This window comes from Castor canadensis, chromosome X (assembly GCF_047511655.1).
Source record: "Castor canadensis chromosome X, mCasCan1.hap1v2, whole genome shotgun sequence".
NCBI classification, from domain to species: Eukaryota; Metazoa; Chordata; class Mammalia; order Rodentia; family Castoridae; genus Castor; species Castor canadensis.
Window position 1 is genome coordinate 114,830,913 of NC_133405.1, and position 14,324 is coordinate 114,845,236.

Below are 14,324 nucleotides of genomic sequence, written 5' to 3' on the forward strand. Positions count from 1 at the left end.
GATTTTAGTCTATGATTGCTTCTATACATAACTGACAATGAGCAGATAGACCAGAAACCTATTATGTATTAGAGGGAATCAAAAAGGCAAAGAAGCCAAAAGGTTGGCTTACAAATGCCTAGGATGAATAGAGATCCAAGTAGTGTTTAGGGCCCCTAAACTGCTTAGCAGGAAATAGGTTGCCAAAGCTGAGCAACTCCTAAGAAAGACCCACTGCAGATGTGGCCATAATAATCAATGGAAATGAACCTTCCGGAAGGTAGAGACAGGGCCATAAAGAAAGAACAGGTGAGAGCTGTCAGAAGTGCTAAGAAATTTAATCTAATGATAGGACAAGGAGCTTTTGCATTTTCAAGTTGATGGGTCTTATATTACTGTTAACTGATCACTGCTGAGTAGTTCCACTTCTCCCTTTTCAATACAAGTGTTTTTGTTCTTATTATCTTATTCCTACTCTGCCATTATGTATTGGACAGGATACATGACTTAGTTTTTATAAATCACAGGACCACAAGGAGACACATATGAACCTGATTTAGGGACTCCCACATCACTAAGAGATTCTGGATTTGAGATATATGAAGCAACAGGATTGTGCTTTGCAGTTCTCTTCCTTGATGACTGAGTATGTTCCATGAATGGGAAGAAAGGTACACATACCTGTACGGCCTTAAGAGCAGAATGGCAGTGGTCAGTAGTTCTCCCCCAATATCTGTTTGCCACTTCTATCATAATAGAATTTTGAGCTGTGTATATGAACACCTAAAATTAAACTTCATGTCTAAGTTTTCCTGTATTTACATGTGGTCATGGGACTAAATTCTTGTCAACAGTATGTGAGAGAGTGTGATGTATGAAACTTTCCTGCTGTGACCCTCGGTTCTGGCACAAGGTCCAACGTCACTAAGCCTCCTTACATTTTTTTCAATGAATGAATGAGAAAAAAGGACAGTAATTAGTTTCCAATGACAAAATTACAGATAATTTAGTAGAATATGTTAAATAATTACCAACATACTTTTGGCTATAAGTAAATATGCTTCATTTACAATTTTCTAACCAAATAAGCTAAATTAAGTATTATCAACTATTATTTCTTCATCCATCTTTTGGACATTACACATATAAACCATAGTAAGGATCTGAAACTAGTTTATTAAAAATTTCTTTATCTAGAAATGTACTGAGCAGAACAAGAAAAAAAGGATATGTTTTTTGTTTTGTTTTGTTTTCTGAGACAGGCTCTATCTATATAGCCTAAACTGGCCTTAAACTACTCCTGCCTCAGCCTCCTCGATGCTGAGATTATAGGCATACACCACCATGCCTGGCTGGCATATACCTTTTAAATAAATTATATTGATGATTTGTTTCTTCTAAGGTTCCAGTGAGTAATTTAAACAGAGATATGGGAGATATGTGTTATAAGATAAAAACATTGATGAGCTCTCTAGCATCTTAGTCCATGGACTTTCATTATTGTTTCCAATTGAAATCCTAATTTATTTATAAAAGGTAGCTAGTATTTTTTTAAATGCTCTGAAAACAAAGTTAAATTAAATTTAAATTGTTCTAAGTAAAAATAAAATACAACATTCTAAGGCTCACATAGTTGTGTGCCATAGCACTTCATAGTTCATGAGAGGATCAAGTAAGTTCCCCCATGAGACTCACAAAAGTCATCGAAGAGTTTCAAAATAGAGACCCATTTAATAAGAAACCCAGCTCAGAGCCTTGGCTGAGGTCATGGAATTGGAAATAGGTTTAGATTTGTAATTCCTAATCCAGGATGAAACTAGTGCTTAACCCATTATCATTCAAAAGAAGTATGCATGCAGTTTATTAGCAACTCAGAAACTACTCCCAGTTTAAGGAATATAGATGTTCTTCTATACATGATGGGGTCACTATACGTAAACTTCTGAGCATCATATCTTATAGCACAGTAAGCTGTAGAGTATCAGATGTTTCCCCTCTTGTGATCTTGTGGCTGACTGGGAGCTGCACTTATTGCTGCTACCCAGCATGGCTAGAAACTACCAGACAACATATTGCTAGCCTAGGAAAAAAAATCAAAATTAAAAATTTAAAGAGTGTTTTCTATTGAATACATATTGCTTTTATATCATCACTACATCAAAAAATTAAACGAGCCTAAGTCAGGGACCGTGTGTATAGAAGAAGACTCGCTCTCATGAACCTGATTTATTCCCAACTCCCAACTCTTCCTTCTCAAATCCCTGAGCACATAATGAGTTAGAAGTTGAGAAACAATTCTTGTGATATCACCACTTTCTGATCAAGAGCATGAGATCCGGGAGTAAATGAATGATCTTTTTAAGTGCCTTTATAAAATTTTTCCTTGGTTAAACTGAAATAATGACAAACTTTCTTTTAAATGTTTTTCTAAATTTATAAAAACTGTTTTTTTTTTTTTTTGAGGCAGGGGCTGACTAAATAGCCTAGGCTGGACTCAAACTTGTGATCCTCCTGCCTCAGTCTTCCAAGTGTACTCATTTCAATTATGAGTTTATATATGACTTCTTGGGGGACAACCTTCCCAGGCAACTTTCTCCTTCCCATAACTTTTCCCAAGTCCCCCTCCCCCAAACACTTCCTCCAGACTCATCAGTTCTAGAATACCAAAGACATGAAATATAACTTAATTTACTATATTCCATTATGCTTATTTGTTTATGGTTACATAATTTTTTCTCCAATATACTGTAACTACCTGGAAGCCAGGGATTTTTTTTCTTATTCATCTCTAGCCTCAGAAGCTGGCTTCATGAATGTAGGTTGAACTATGAATGAATCCCTAAGGCTACAAAAAAATGACACTGTTTCTGTGTTCCTGGCAGAGAGCTCACTGCATTGGGAAAGGGAAGGGCCAAATTCTCTTCTTGGCTGGACCAGTTATCTATTATCTTGGGCAATTGTTTTAATCTCAATATTCAGCTGTTATATGTCTCTTTGTGCTTAATTACATGTTTACTGTGAAAAGGAAACTATGCTTCACAAGGACCTTAAGACCACCTAAAAAAGAAAACAGTTAAAACAAGCCATTTTTATGTGTATTAAGGTTAACTATAGTCTTCCCAAGAACAAAGAACACTCTCAGCAACAATATGTTATCAGTATTAATATTAAAATTACATGATTGATTTAAGTGATTTTTGAGGGAAAATGTTTAAATCCTGCCTCTGTCCAGATTCATTGTGTCACCTTAGGTTTCCCAGGTTTGTTTCCTTTTGTAAAATTACAGTTAATTTAACAGAGGCTTCTTGGGCACCTGTATCTTGACTACTTATATGTTCAGCACTAAGCATTAGACTTAGTGGCCTGAACACCACTGTTATTAACTCAGGGGTGAGCCTGTGACTTAGGCAGAGGCAATCAGATGCAGTGACACTTTTGCTGAGACATCCAAGGACACACTCTGAGTTTTTCCTGAGAGGATATAAGATCTGGAGTTGCTACTGCCATTTCAGCACTATAGTGGGAACTCTGTATAAAGAATGTTACCAACCTAAAGGAAGTGAGGAGAGAGAAAGAGAGAAAGAAGGAGGAGAGAGGGGGAGGGAGAGGCAGAGAGAGGGAAGAAGAGAGAGAGGGAAAGACAGGGAGGCAAGAGAGGGAGGGAGGGGGAAGGAGGGAGAGGGAAAGAGGAAGGAAAGAAGGAAGGAAGGGAGAGAGGAAAAAAGGAAGGGAGAGAGGGAGAAAGGGAAGAAAGAAAGAGGAGGAGGGGGGCCAACTAGCTTTTTTAAATAATGAATCCACTTCCATGGTAATGGCATTAATGCAATCATAAGAGTTGAGCTCTCATGGCCTAATCTTTTAATACTGTTATAATAATTAAATTTCAACATGGGTTTGGGAAGGAATATTCAAATCATAGCATTCACTGTACATAAGTCAGATTGGTTTCCCTGGAAGTAGATTTTGAGATAACTGAGTACAGAGGGTTTACTGAGAAATTCTCTTAGGAAATACACCTGTATGGAAGTGGGATCCTTCTTACTATCCCTACCACTGGTTTCTGACAGTTTATATCTATGTCTCTTACAAAGAATTGTCTTTGCCTTCAAGGAACTGCTTCACAACGGTTATGCACTCTCACAGTGGGTGGCCCATAGCCAATGACTGATGTGGAAATACAAAAGTCAGTCACCTTTGTTTTAATTTAGAACATCTCTGAAGCACCATTCAGCTTCAGAGCTCCATGTAACATAGGCTGAAGCTTTGGATGAGACCACATCATGGGTTGGTCTCTTTCTTTGTCCCATTCTGTCATCCTGGACCAGGATCCTAGAACACAGATCCTGGTAGCACCACATTATCCATTGCACATGTTCTCTACCATTGCTATAATTTTAGTGAGGTCAGTCCATAGGAACTCTTCCTAATTCCTCTTCCACTGTTAGTTTCTTCTTGCCTCACTAGAAAATGTTTTCCTCTCTTGTCTTCCTCTACCACTATTGTCCCCTCACGGCATCTGTAGCAAGTCTACCTTGCTGGACCATTAGAGGAGTTGTTGTTAAAAAATCTATTTGTAACCAGGCAATACCAGCACTTGGAGTAAACAATTAACATAATTTAAATAGTGCATTTTAGTACAAAGAACAGATCTGTCTGATTGTGATTTTTAGAACCCATACTGGGTTGCAGGCAAAAAAGAAACAGGGGATTTGCCCTTCTCCCAGAGGGAGGACTTGGGTACACTCAAACTCAACTTCCCATGGGACTTCTTCCCCTCACAGGAGGACTGTAACATTCCATTAACCCCAAAGCCCCAGACAAGATCTCTAAACAGCTGGCACCCCAAATTCAGACTATCTAGCATCAAGCAGCCTGAGTAGTCCATCACTGACAAGCTTCTTCTTAGGTTTGTGCCATAAGTCTGAAGAGTAATGGATCAAGGGACCCTCTCAATGAAACATGGAGTCACCCTTCAGGCCCAGCAGCAAGGGCTCCCTCTCACCAAGACTCAATTAGCTTCTTACCAGCAGCAGAGACCAACATGGAACCCACAGCATAGCACCATTTCTCTGCCAACCACTTTGGCAGATTGATTACTTTGGATCCCTTCCACAGGGTGTGTGCGACTGTGGGGCAGCTTTGACAGTATATTATTGATATAATACATAAGCCAATATCTGAAATGGTATGTAAGATGTGTCTCATACAAGCAAAGAGTATACACTCTAAATTCTATCACATTCTAAAGAGAGATTCCAAGTACTTCTCCATAGGCTTCACCAAGAGGTGGCAAAACTGGTTCTGTGACTATCACTCAAACACTTCTTCCAGCTTAAATAAAAGAAGACTATAAGGGAAATGTTTATTAGTTATCATCTCTGAAGGAACACTGCAGATTTTCTTTCCCAGTGTGGAAGAAGAATCCAAGTGAGGGGGCCTCTGAGAGCTGAATTAAACATGTCTTTGAGACAATATCAACCACCAGCTGGTTGGATGTTGAACTGTAGCTATCTGTAGATCACATCTGGAGAGTTTTATGGGGAGCCTACAATGTATCTTTGGAATCTGGAGGCCTGTATCAAAATAGATAGTGCTGCTTGCCTGTTTTCAGAAGTCTGAAGGTAGGAAACTTGCTCAAACACCAGTGACAAGGCAGAATATCTGTTGCTCAGCATGGCAAGGATATATGAGTTTTTCATGGTTCAAATGAGTTTCAGAAAGAAAAAAAGCTTCAGATCTATGTTTATACTTTGCCTGAGGCCCTGCTAATAGGTGAGGGGATCCTGGAAGGAAGAAGCTCTGGCTATTCCACAAGAGACATGGGCAGAGAATAAGTTAGAAAAGATTGAGTCCTTATCTACGGACTGTACAGTAAAGAGGGTTGTGAAGAATCCTGCTTGTCTATGACAGGTCCAGCAACTGGATGCCAGTTACACACAAGGCACTGACAACCAAGACAGGACTTATAGCAGCACTGAGAAGTAAGAGACCAGAGGCTGAGGAGAGAGAGGCCAGACAGAGGAAAGAGCATCACTTGTGTCATGAGATATGCTATTGAATTTTCCCAATGGGAGCCTGAGAAGAACCCAAAAAACAAATCAAGAAAGAGCCAAGCCAGGTGTGGAGGCACACGTCTGTAATCCCAGCACTCAGGAGGTGAAGAATGGAGGATAGCGAGTTTGAGGCTAGTCTGGGTTGCATAGTGAGTTATAGGCCAGCCTGAGCTACATAGTGAGAACTTGTCTCAAAAAAGAGCCAATTTTAGATATCTATCATGTCTAGGGAGGACAAAGTCATTTTATGACAGTATCAGTACAGCAATAATTTGGCCAACTCTATTCCTGCCCTCCTCTTCACCCCTGGAAGAAGCAGCTATGGTTAGCTAGAAGGGGGGTGGGTGGGTAGTGAAGTAGTTTCTATCCTAAGGGATATAAAGAGAAAGGTTCTCTGTTTGCTTGATTCTAAGTTTCTCACTGGTGGCAGGACCCAACCGAGAAAGAGGACAAGATCTAATTTTAAACCAAGTTCTGAGTTTTTATTATTTTGGAGGGGTGCTGGATGTTATCATTTCCCTTCCCAAATCTTTTTTCCAAGGTCATAGAATTTTTAACCAAGTACAGGGCTCCTTACAATAAGACCACATTTTCCAGACTTTCTTGCAGGTAGATGCAGCAACATGATTAAGTTCTGGCCAGTGGATTGTGAATGTGAAGAAATGTTCACAAATTCTGGGTCATATGTTTAAGGAAATGGGTAGCCTTCTTTTTCTTGATGACTAGAATGTAATGTCATGCTGAGCCAGTCTAGACCACGTAGAATAAAATGAGATGGTGGAGCAAGAAGACAGAGGAACACTATCAGTTTACCATGTGGAGCAGAGGTGCTGTGTTAGTCTGCTTTTGCTATGAAACAAGCAAAAGCCTCAGTGGCATACTACAATAAGCATTTATTTCTTCCTCATGGCTCTGTAATTTGGTTGAGACTGTCCTGCTTGGCCTGAAATTCTGATATTGAAGCAGACTTCCTACGAGTGTTTTAACATGATGGTTTTCACTATGTGTTTATGATGGGAGTGCATGGCTCTCTCCCTTTCTGACCACATACAGCCTCCAAAATGAGTGACTCCTGATGCCGGAGCTGCTTCTGCTTCAACATATGAATGAATTTCAGCTCTAGACTCCATCTCTCGTTCTCATCCCCAGGCTGAAAGCAGACTGGAAGTTACTACAGGCAGAGGCTTACATCCTTCCCATAGCAACAACTGTATTCAGTTTGTGATTTCCCCACACTTGCAAGTCTAGTGTTGTGAGCCTCCATTTGGAAACACCAGCACCAGGAGATGTTGCTATCTCTTCAGAGATGAGTATTGCTTCCACAAGCCCTGTAAACATCTAAATTGTGATAATCCTCATCTTTTCCCTTTGTCCTCCTCGTTCCAGACATTGTAGTTACTTCCTGTACTTGCTAAGTGTTAAGTGATACGTTGAGTTCTTCTCAGGCCTTTTCTGTCACTCCTTTCTCTACTCATTTCTGTCACAGAACTTACTATGCTTAACTGTCACCATTGCTGTTTAATCACTCATTTCCATCTAAGGCCGATAGCTGTCTGTAGTCAGAACATATTTGTTTCCTCCATACCTGGCATATAGGACACCGAACATACGTTTGAATAAATGAATAAGCGAGGAAAAATAAAACTGGAAAGGGAGTTATTTGAGGTCTGGAAGGCTCATGTAGTACCAAATGGAAAAGAAAGTTAGATGGTGACGTAAGAAACCGAGTTGTGGCTGCTGGCTGTGATCCTAGCCATGAAGAAACTCTAACGTGAACCAACAGGATGAAGGGGCATCTCAGACTGCAAAGAATACTGTCAGAGACCAAGAAGGAGCAAAGTGCTAGAGGACTCCTGGGGACGCAAAAGCATGTTGGCTGTTTGAGGTTCTGGGGGATGAATAAGCCATAAAGAACGCCTCTCACTTTGGCACCTGGTCCTGCCAAGCCCTTCACCGGGTTGCACTCGAGTTTCTCCGCCCCTTACCTCTATGGGGGAAACAGGTAAAACTCGAAGAATTACGTCCCACTTTAGGGGCATTCTGGGCATGCGTCATGCCAGCGTTCTTGCGCAGGCGCAATAAACTTTCCCCGTAACTAGTACTGCCCATTTCCGATATGGGGGAGTTTTTACTCAGGCTAATTTATCACCTTTCCTGTGGGGCACCCGCCCTCCGGTTCCTTTGGGGGAAGCCTCGCGAGATCGCTTACGGCAGTCCCCGGCGGCGCCATCTTTGTGCCTGGCGAGCCACGGCGCCCGACGGAAGCTCTGAAGCCAGTGGCACTTCTGCCAAGCTCTCACCGAGACCGGATCCAGGAAATACAAGGCGGGCCTCGGTGGGAGGGACGCATTGAGGGAGGAGGGATTGAAGGGGGCGGCGGCAGCGGCGGCTCACACCGGATCTGGGCTCCGCGCGGCGCGCACCCGAGGGGGGTCGGGCAGGGGAGTGGTGCCGGCCCGGGCCCCCCCCCCCGACCCGCGGGAGCAGACGACGGGCTTGAGGGCGAGGCGGCGGCTGTCGGGGTGCAGCGACTGCCGGGTTAGTGTCCACGAAGAGGCCCGGCACCTGCCCGGGCCAGAGCGTCGGGGGTGCTCCGGGGTCGTCTTGGTGACCCGGTTCTCAGGATAGTGAGCGTGTGCGCGACTGCGGGTGTCCAAGGGGGCTCGGCTCGGCCTCCGGCTGTGGTAGCTACAGGGAACTACAGGGCTGTGGGTGATCTACGCAGGGCCTGGCGCGTCCGCGCCCGCCCCAGACGCCCCGAACGCACCGAGAGGCCAAGGGGAGAGGGAGTGGCCGCGGTGCGTTGTGTGTGTCTCTCCTATCTGTTTCTGTCTGTCTGTCTGTCTCTCTCTCTCTCTCTCTCTCTCTCTCTGTGTGCGGCAGCTTGATTAGCGTTCGTCCCTGAGGTAAGAGGGGATGATGCCCTTCCTTGCAGGTTACTGGACATTGTGAAGAGTAAACCAGTGGACAGGCTTCACTCCCCAGCAAAGTGTTTGGGAATGACTAGCAGTGCTAAGGTTGGCTCTGTTGAAGGTGTTGAGACGTAGGAAAGGTTAGTAGTAATAGTAGTGATTGTTGTAGAAGAGGCTTGCAGACAATTGTTGGCAGGTGTTGAGTAACGAGAAAAAACATTGTTTACGTTCATTTAAAGGAGATCTCATTAAACTAGATGAGAGGTCCAGGAACAGATTAGACTTGTTCCCAGTGGGAGTTCTGTAAGTTTAGTACCTTCTGTCTGCTGCTAAAAGTACATTAAAATTAAAGCAGGATGGGGGGGGCGGTGAGGAGGGGAACAAAGTGAAGTATAAAGTAAACTGCGTTAAAACGCCAAAGTTCTACTGGTTGATGTGTTAACATATAAAGTATTTTCAGTCTTTACTGAAACATAAGATTTAAATTCTTTAAGAAAGTTTGCTATCTTTGGTCTAGACAGGGCTTTTCAGTTCTTCAGTGACGTTTGTTTATTAGACAGTAATTTTGATATATATTTACTTACGCTTTGTAAAGAGCAGGAATGAACTATTTGACGAACAGAGGTTATGTTGCACTCTTACTCATTTGGGAAGGAAAGGCGAGTTTACTTTTTTCTTTGCTTTGGGAATCATTTGCAATAGAATACAAGAACATGTGTAAAAAGAAAAATTTGATCAAGAAATGATTTTTGAGATGAGAGTTTAATTTTGCACAGTGTTAAATTATGAAGGGTATCATCACCCATGGTAAGTTTTGTGATGGCTAAGGGAAAGTTGGAATTCAGTGAAGGTAAATATTAAATATGTGTGTTCCATCTTTACATCTGACAGCACATAATCTATGTTCAGTCACCCTGAATTTTCTTCCTTATGTTTATTTGACACATTCTTTTCCCTAATTATAGACCACACTGTACAGTTTGTGTTGGAGCAAATAGAGCTAACATTGAATATATTGCAGGAACTGGGCTCTGGGTAATTTGCATTTCAATTTAATACTTACTAAAGATAATGTTGCCCCATTGCCCAGATAAGGACGCTTACCTCCAGTATTCTACAGCTTACATAGCTGAGGAGGTCATATAGCTGGTAAATTGCAGAGCTAGTACTCAAACTTGAGTGTCTAATTCTAGAGTATGTTTTCTTCCTACCATACTCTGCAGAAGTTTATGTGCTGATTGATACAAATTTTATGAAAATTGTTCTGTTGGTAATCTTGAAAACTTTCAGTGTTCTTGACTCAAGATAATTCCAAAGGATTTTTTAATGTTTTTTTCCTTTCAGATGTGTCTGTTTTCTAGCCAGAGGTAACATTTGAGCAGAATTCTGATCTGCAGAATTTCTAAATAGCTGGTAATGACCTATCTGAAATTCAGATGTTTTCAATAACTTTGCCTCCTGTTTCAGCATACTTAAGATACTTCAGAGGTTTAGTATTTTGTTTATTCTGATCCTGAATAGTATTTAAATTTATGTTACTAAAGTAAAATAGCAGCTATTTATAGGGGTTTGAATTTGCTTAATAGGAACATGGAGGTGTACACACATACACCCCTACCTTCTCCAGCAAGTAGAGTACTTGATAGCTGACCATGCTTCTCTTTAATGTAGTACAAAGGTTTTAGAGTTAGGTTATAGTTTGAAGAAAATACAGTGGGTATTAGAAAACCAGTATCATCCCTTACAGGGCTAGGGATTGACTTACCTTTGAGATTTGGGACAGTATCTGAGAAGTTGGTGAAGTAGTAGGAATATTTTGTGGGGTGAGGGTGTGGGTGTCACCTTTGTCTCTCACTGGTGTGTGCTACTGTATTGCATTTTGATGTGCTGTTGAGCCTGCCATCCTGGCCCTTATCTCTGTTTAAGAGAGAGGCCCCATATTTGGGTGGAGTTCAACTGGAAGAATAACCATAGAAATCAGGGGAAAAAGATGATACTTAAATGGCTCTCATCTTCCAGAAGTTCATTTGGTCAGGTTTACTTATGTAATTATCTTTGACTGGAAATTCTAGAAAAGTTGTTATCCAGTTTGGGATTTGCAGCTCCATCTTTTAAGAAGTAAATTGTTAAGGAGCATTCAGGGAACTAACGATACTAATAATGTCTTATGGAAATGGAAAAAGAGTTACTTTTGTTCTTCAGTACACATACATCATCACTGTGTGTGTGTGTGTTATAGGGAGTGTGGAACACTGTGTTTTAAGTAATACCTTGGAGACTTGACAAGACAATCTTTGGGCTAAATGAGCAAGTTTTTAATTATATTCCCAAGAAAGAGTTAGATATACTTTACTTGTGAAGGTAATTACTCATGGTATTTTGGCTATTGGGGTTAAAAAAATTGACAATGATAATGTAACTGAGTATCTACCACATAAATAAAAAAGCTTTTCTGAAATGATTTATTTCATCACTGTATAAAGAAGAGAAACCAGGAAATTGTTTAAGTATCAAGCAGTTTATTTTTATACCTTCTGCATAATCCTCAAATTATTACCATGGCCCCAGATATTTATTTAAAAGTGAAGTGGACTGAATCTTAAATATTTAATGGTATTTATTATAATTTAATTCATTGACAGCTCTGTTGTTTGTTCAACTCTCTAACATCCCACCTGCCTTCCTGCTTAAAATTTCTTCCCTTATTTTCTTTACTCTTTCTGATGCTATTCCTGCTATTACCTAGATCCTTCCCTTAGTTCTTAGTTGACACTGAAGTCTTTGACAGGGTGAATGATGACAGAGAGGGCTCTAAAACTTCCTTTTTGAATTCCTGTGCTCCAGCAGGTCAAGAGGGACATGGATAAGACCCCTTTACTGATGTCATTCTTTCTTGAAAAAAAGAGAATGAGAATAACCAGAGTGAGGGAAGCAGTGTGAAGACTTTTTTGCTCTCCTTAAGTGTGAAAGAGGAAAGTTTGTGAAAGTCTGTGTGCACTGTTCCCTCATCTTCACCAGCCCACCCCATCCATTCTTCTTTTTTCCTTTCTTTCAGCTAGCATCCCACCCTTCATCTTTCTCAAGTAGGTTTTTGTAAATTTCCTCATCCCTGGATCTCTTCCTACTTCAGCTTTGCCTTTTTCCCTCCTTCATGCCTTTCCTCCTGCTTTACCTTGATCCAGGGAGGTTGAGGCAGTGATGTTAGGGAAACTCAAACTCCCAGTTTGGGAGGGAAGATTTCCTTTTTCTACTTCTAAGACTCAGTGGGCCAAGGGTAGTTGTTTTTATCTTAACTTGGAATGTTAAATGGGTTTTCCCATTGAAACCTTGACTACACAGATTTGGTGTTTTGTTATACTTCTGTAACCTTATGGATGTTTAAGCTATGGTGGCCTGGCTTGGAAACCTAGCACACTAATTGTTGTTTCCTGGGAAGCTAAGATCTGAGGTTCAAATAGGTGATTTTTAAAATCAGCTTGTGCTCCTGAAGTTGTTGGAGGTTGCTTGCTTATTATTAACTAGTGAGATAGCAGGTGGCATATGTTTAATCAAAATTAAGCTTGCTGTGTGGATCCAGTGGCTTGTCTAGGAAACAAACAGACTTTTTAGATTATCTATAAAGAACTTCTGAATTTAGGCACATCTTGAAATAAAATTTATGTTCAGTCCATCTCAGTTTAATGTTAGTTGTTAAAGCAGGTCTACAATATTGTTGCACGAACAGCTTTTTAATTTATCATAAAAGGAATATCTTGTTCCCACTATTTTTTGCTTATGTTTTGAAACTTTTCAAAGGTATTGGACCTCTTATAGTTATATTAGCCTAGTTTATTTTGTGGTAAACATGGACATTGTGTTTTACCTGAAGATCTTAAAATAAAGTTTTATTAGTCTGTTCACTTGCATACTGTTACCACTGTTTGTGGTGTTCAAACAATTGAGAGGTTTCAGACTGATAAAAGCACAGCCAAATACATTTTAAATGTGTTCTCCATAAATGCGTTTAATCTTAGCTTAGTTGAGGGAAATATTCTTAAAAGGCAAGATGAGCCCTTTCTGGGGGGTCTCCAAACCACTCTTTTACTTGAAAAATGAATTGGGTATTATCCTCTGTTTATTTTAAGTTTATCAACTTCTTCATTTACACAGTATGGTGATTAAAAACGTGATCTCTAGGGATAAAATGCTCAAATGGTCAAATCTTCTGACACTTAACTAGCTCTGTGTTCTTGTGCAAATTGCTTAATCTCTGACCTGTTTCCTCATTTTCGAAATGGGGATAATGTGGTATTTACCTCATGTGAGGATTATATGAGCCAGAGGATGTATTGTATTTAAAACATGCCTTGCAATGATAAATACTCAAAAAGTTATTCTTGCTATTATTACCATTGTCATCGTTATTACTACTGTTACTTTTAATTATCTTCTGAGATGATACCCTTTCTGTTCTGGTGTGGGGGTAGGTGTGAAAGTTGTATTTGCTTACTTGGCATTAATTTTTACAGAAAAGCTTCTTGAGGAGGCCAGGGAGAATAGTATATTAACCGCTAGATCTGTAATAAGACACAGTACAGAAAATTCATGGAATATTAAGCTAATTTTTTCAGTAACATTTCTGCCATGTTGAGTATAAGGAACTATGCCTCTTTGATGTATAAGCAGAACAGGATTGAGTAACTGCAGTGCCTTTATTAAAATTTAATCATTTTGGCATCCATGAGACTAGAGTCTATGTAGAGGGAGACTCAATTTCTAAATGGTCTATAAAGACATTTTTTGTTTTATTTTGAACATCACCATTTTCCCACATAAAGCAATGTCACATATGGTGTTCAGATTCCCAGGCCAGTCTGACATACCAGAATTTGAATACTGATAGTAGTATGAAAAGTAACTTTTATGTATAACAGTTTCAGCAAGAATATGCACCATTCTGAAAGATTATGAATGAAGTCTTGCTAATTGGGCTGTGAGGTCCTCTTTTTTGCATGGACTTAGGAAGGATTCCCCATACCTTGGGAAGAGGGCTTTCTTACCTGGTGGAGACTGAGACTGAGGATAGGGTGAATAGTGAGGACTAATCTCTAAAAAGCAGGTGGGTTTTTTTTTTTTTGGCAGTTACAGGGGTTTGAACTGAGGCCCTCATGCTTGCTAGGCAGGCACTCTGTGGATTAAGCCATACCACCAGTCCAGGGTAGAAGTTTTTACCTGGCTTGGCTTAAGAGTATGGACTGTCTGCCCAGAGTACCTGCCTTCAAATCTCTGTTCCATTATTTACAGAACTTTTTCACCTATAAAATAAGATAAAATAGTGTCCTCCTTACAGGGTTCTTGAGAGGATTAATGCTTTTGATCTGTAGGTGAGTGCCTAAGAAAT

General features: G+C 40.4%; 1 protein-coding gene across 5 annotated transcripts in view; it reads left to right on the forward strand.

The window, feature by feature from the left end:
* Nucleotides 1-8,370: 8,370 nt before the first annotated feature.
* Nucleotides 8,371-14,324, forward strand: part of Tab3 (TGF-beta activated kinase 1 (MAP3K7) binding protein 3) — a 54,840-nt gene continuing 48,886 nt past the window's right edge. For all 5 annotated transcript variants that reach the window (XM_020185244.2, XM_074063417.1, XM_074063418.1 and 2 more), the window contains exon 1: nucleotides 8,371-8,570. The gene's annotated coding sequence lies outside the window, so the exon portion shown is untranslated. The remainder of the gene's footprint in view (nucleotides 8,571-14,324) is intronic.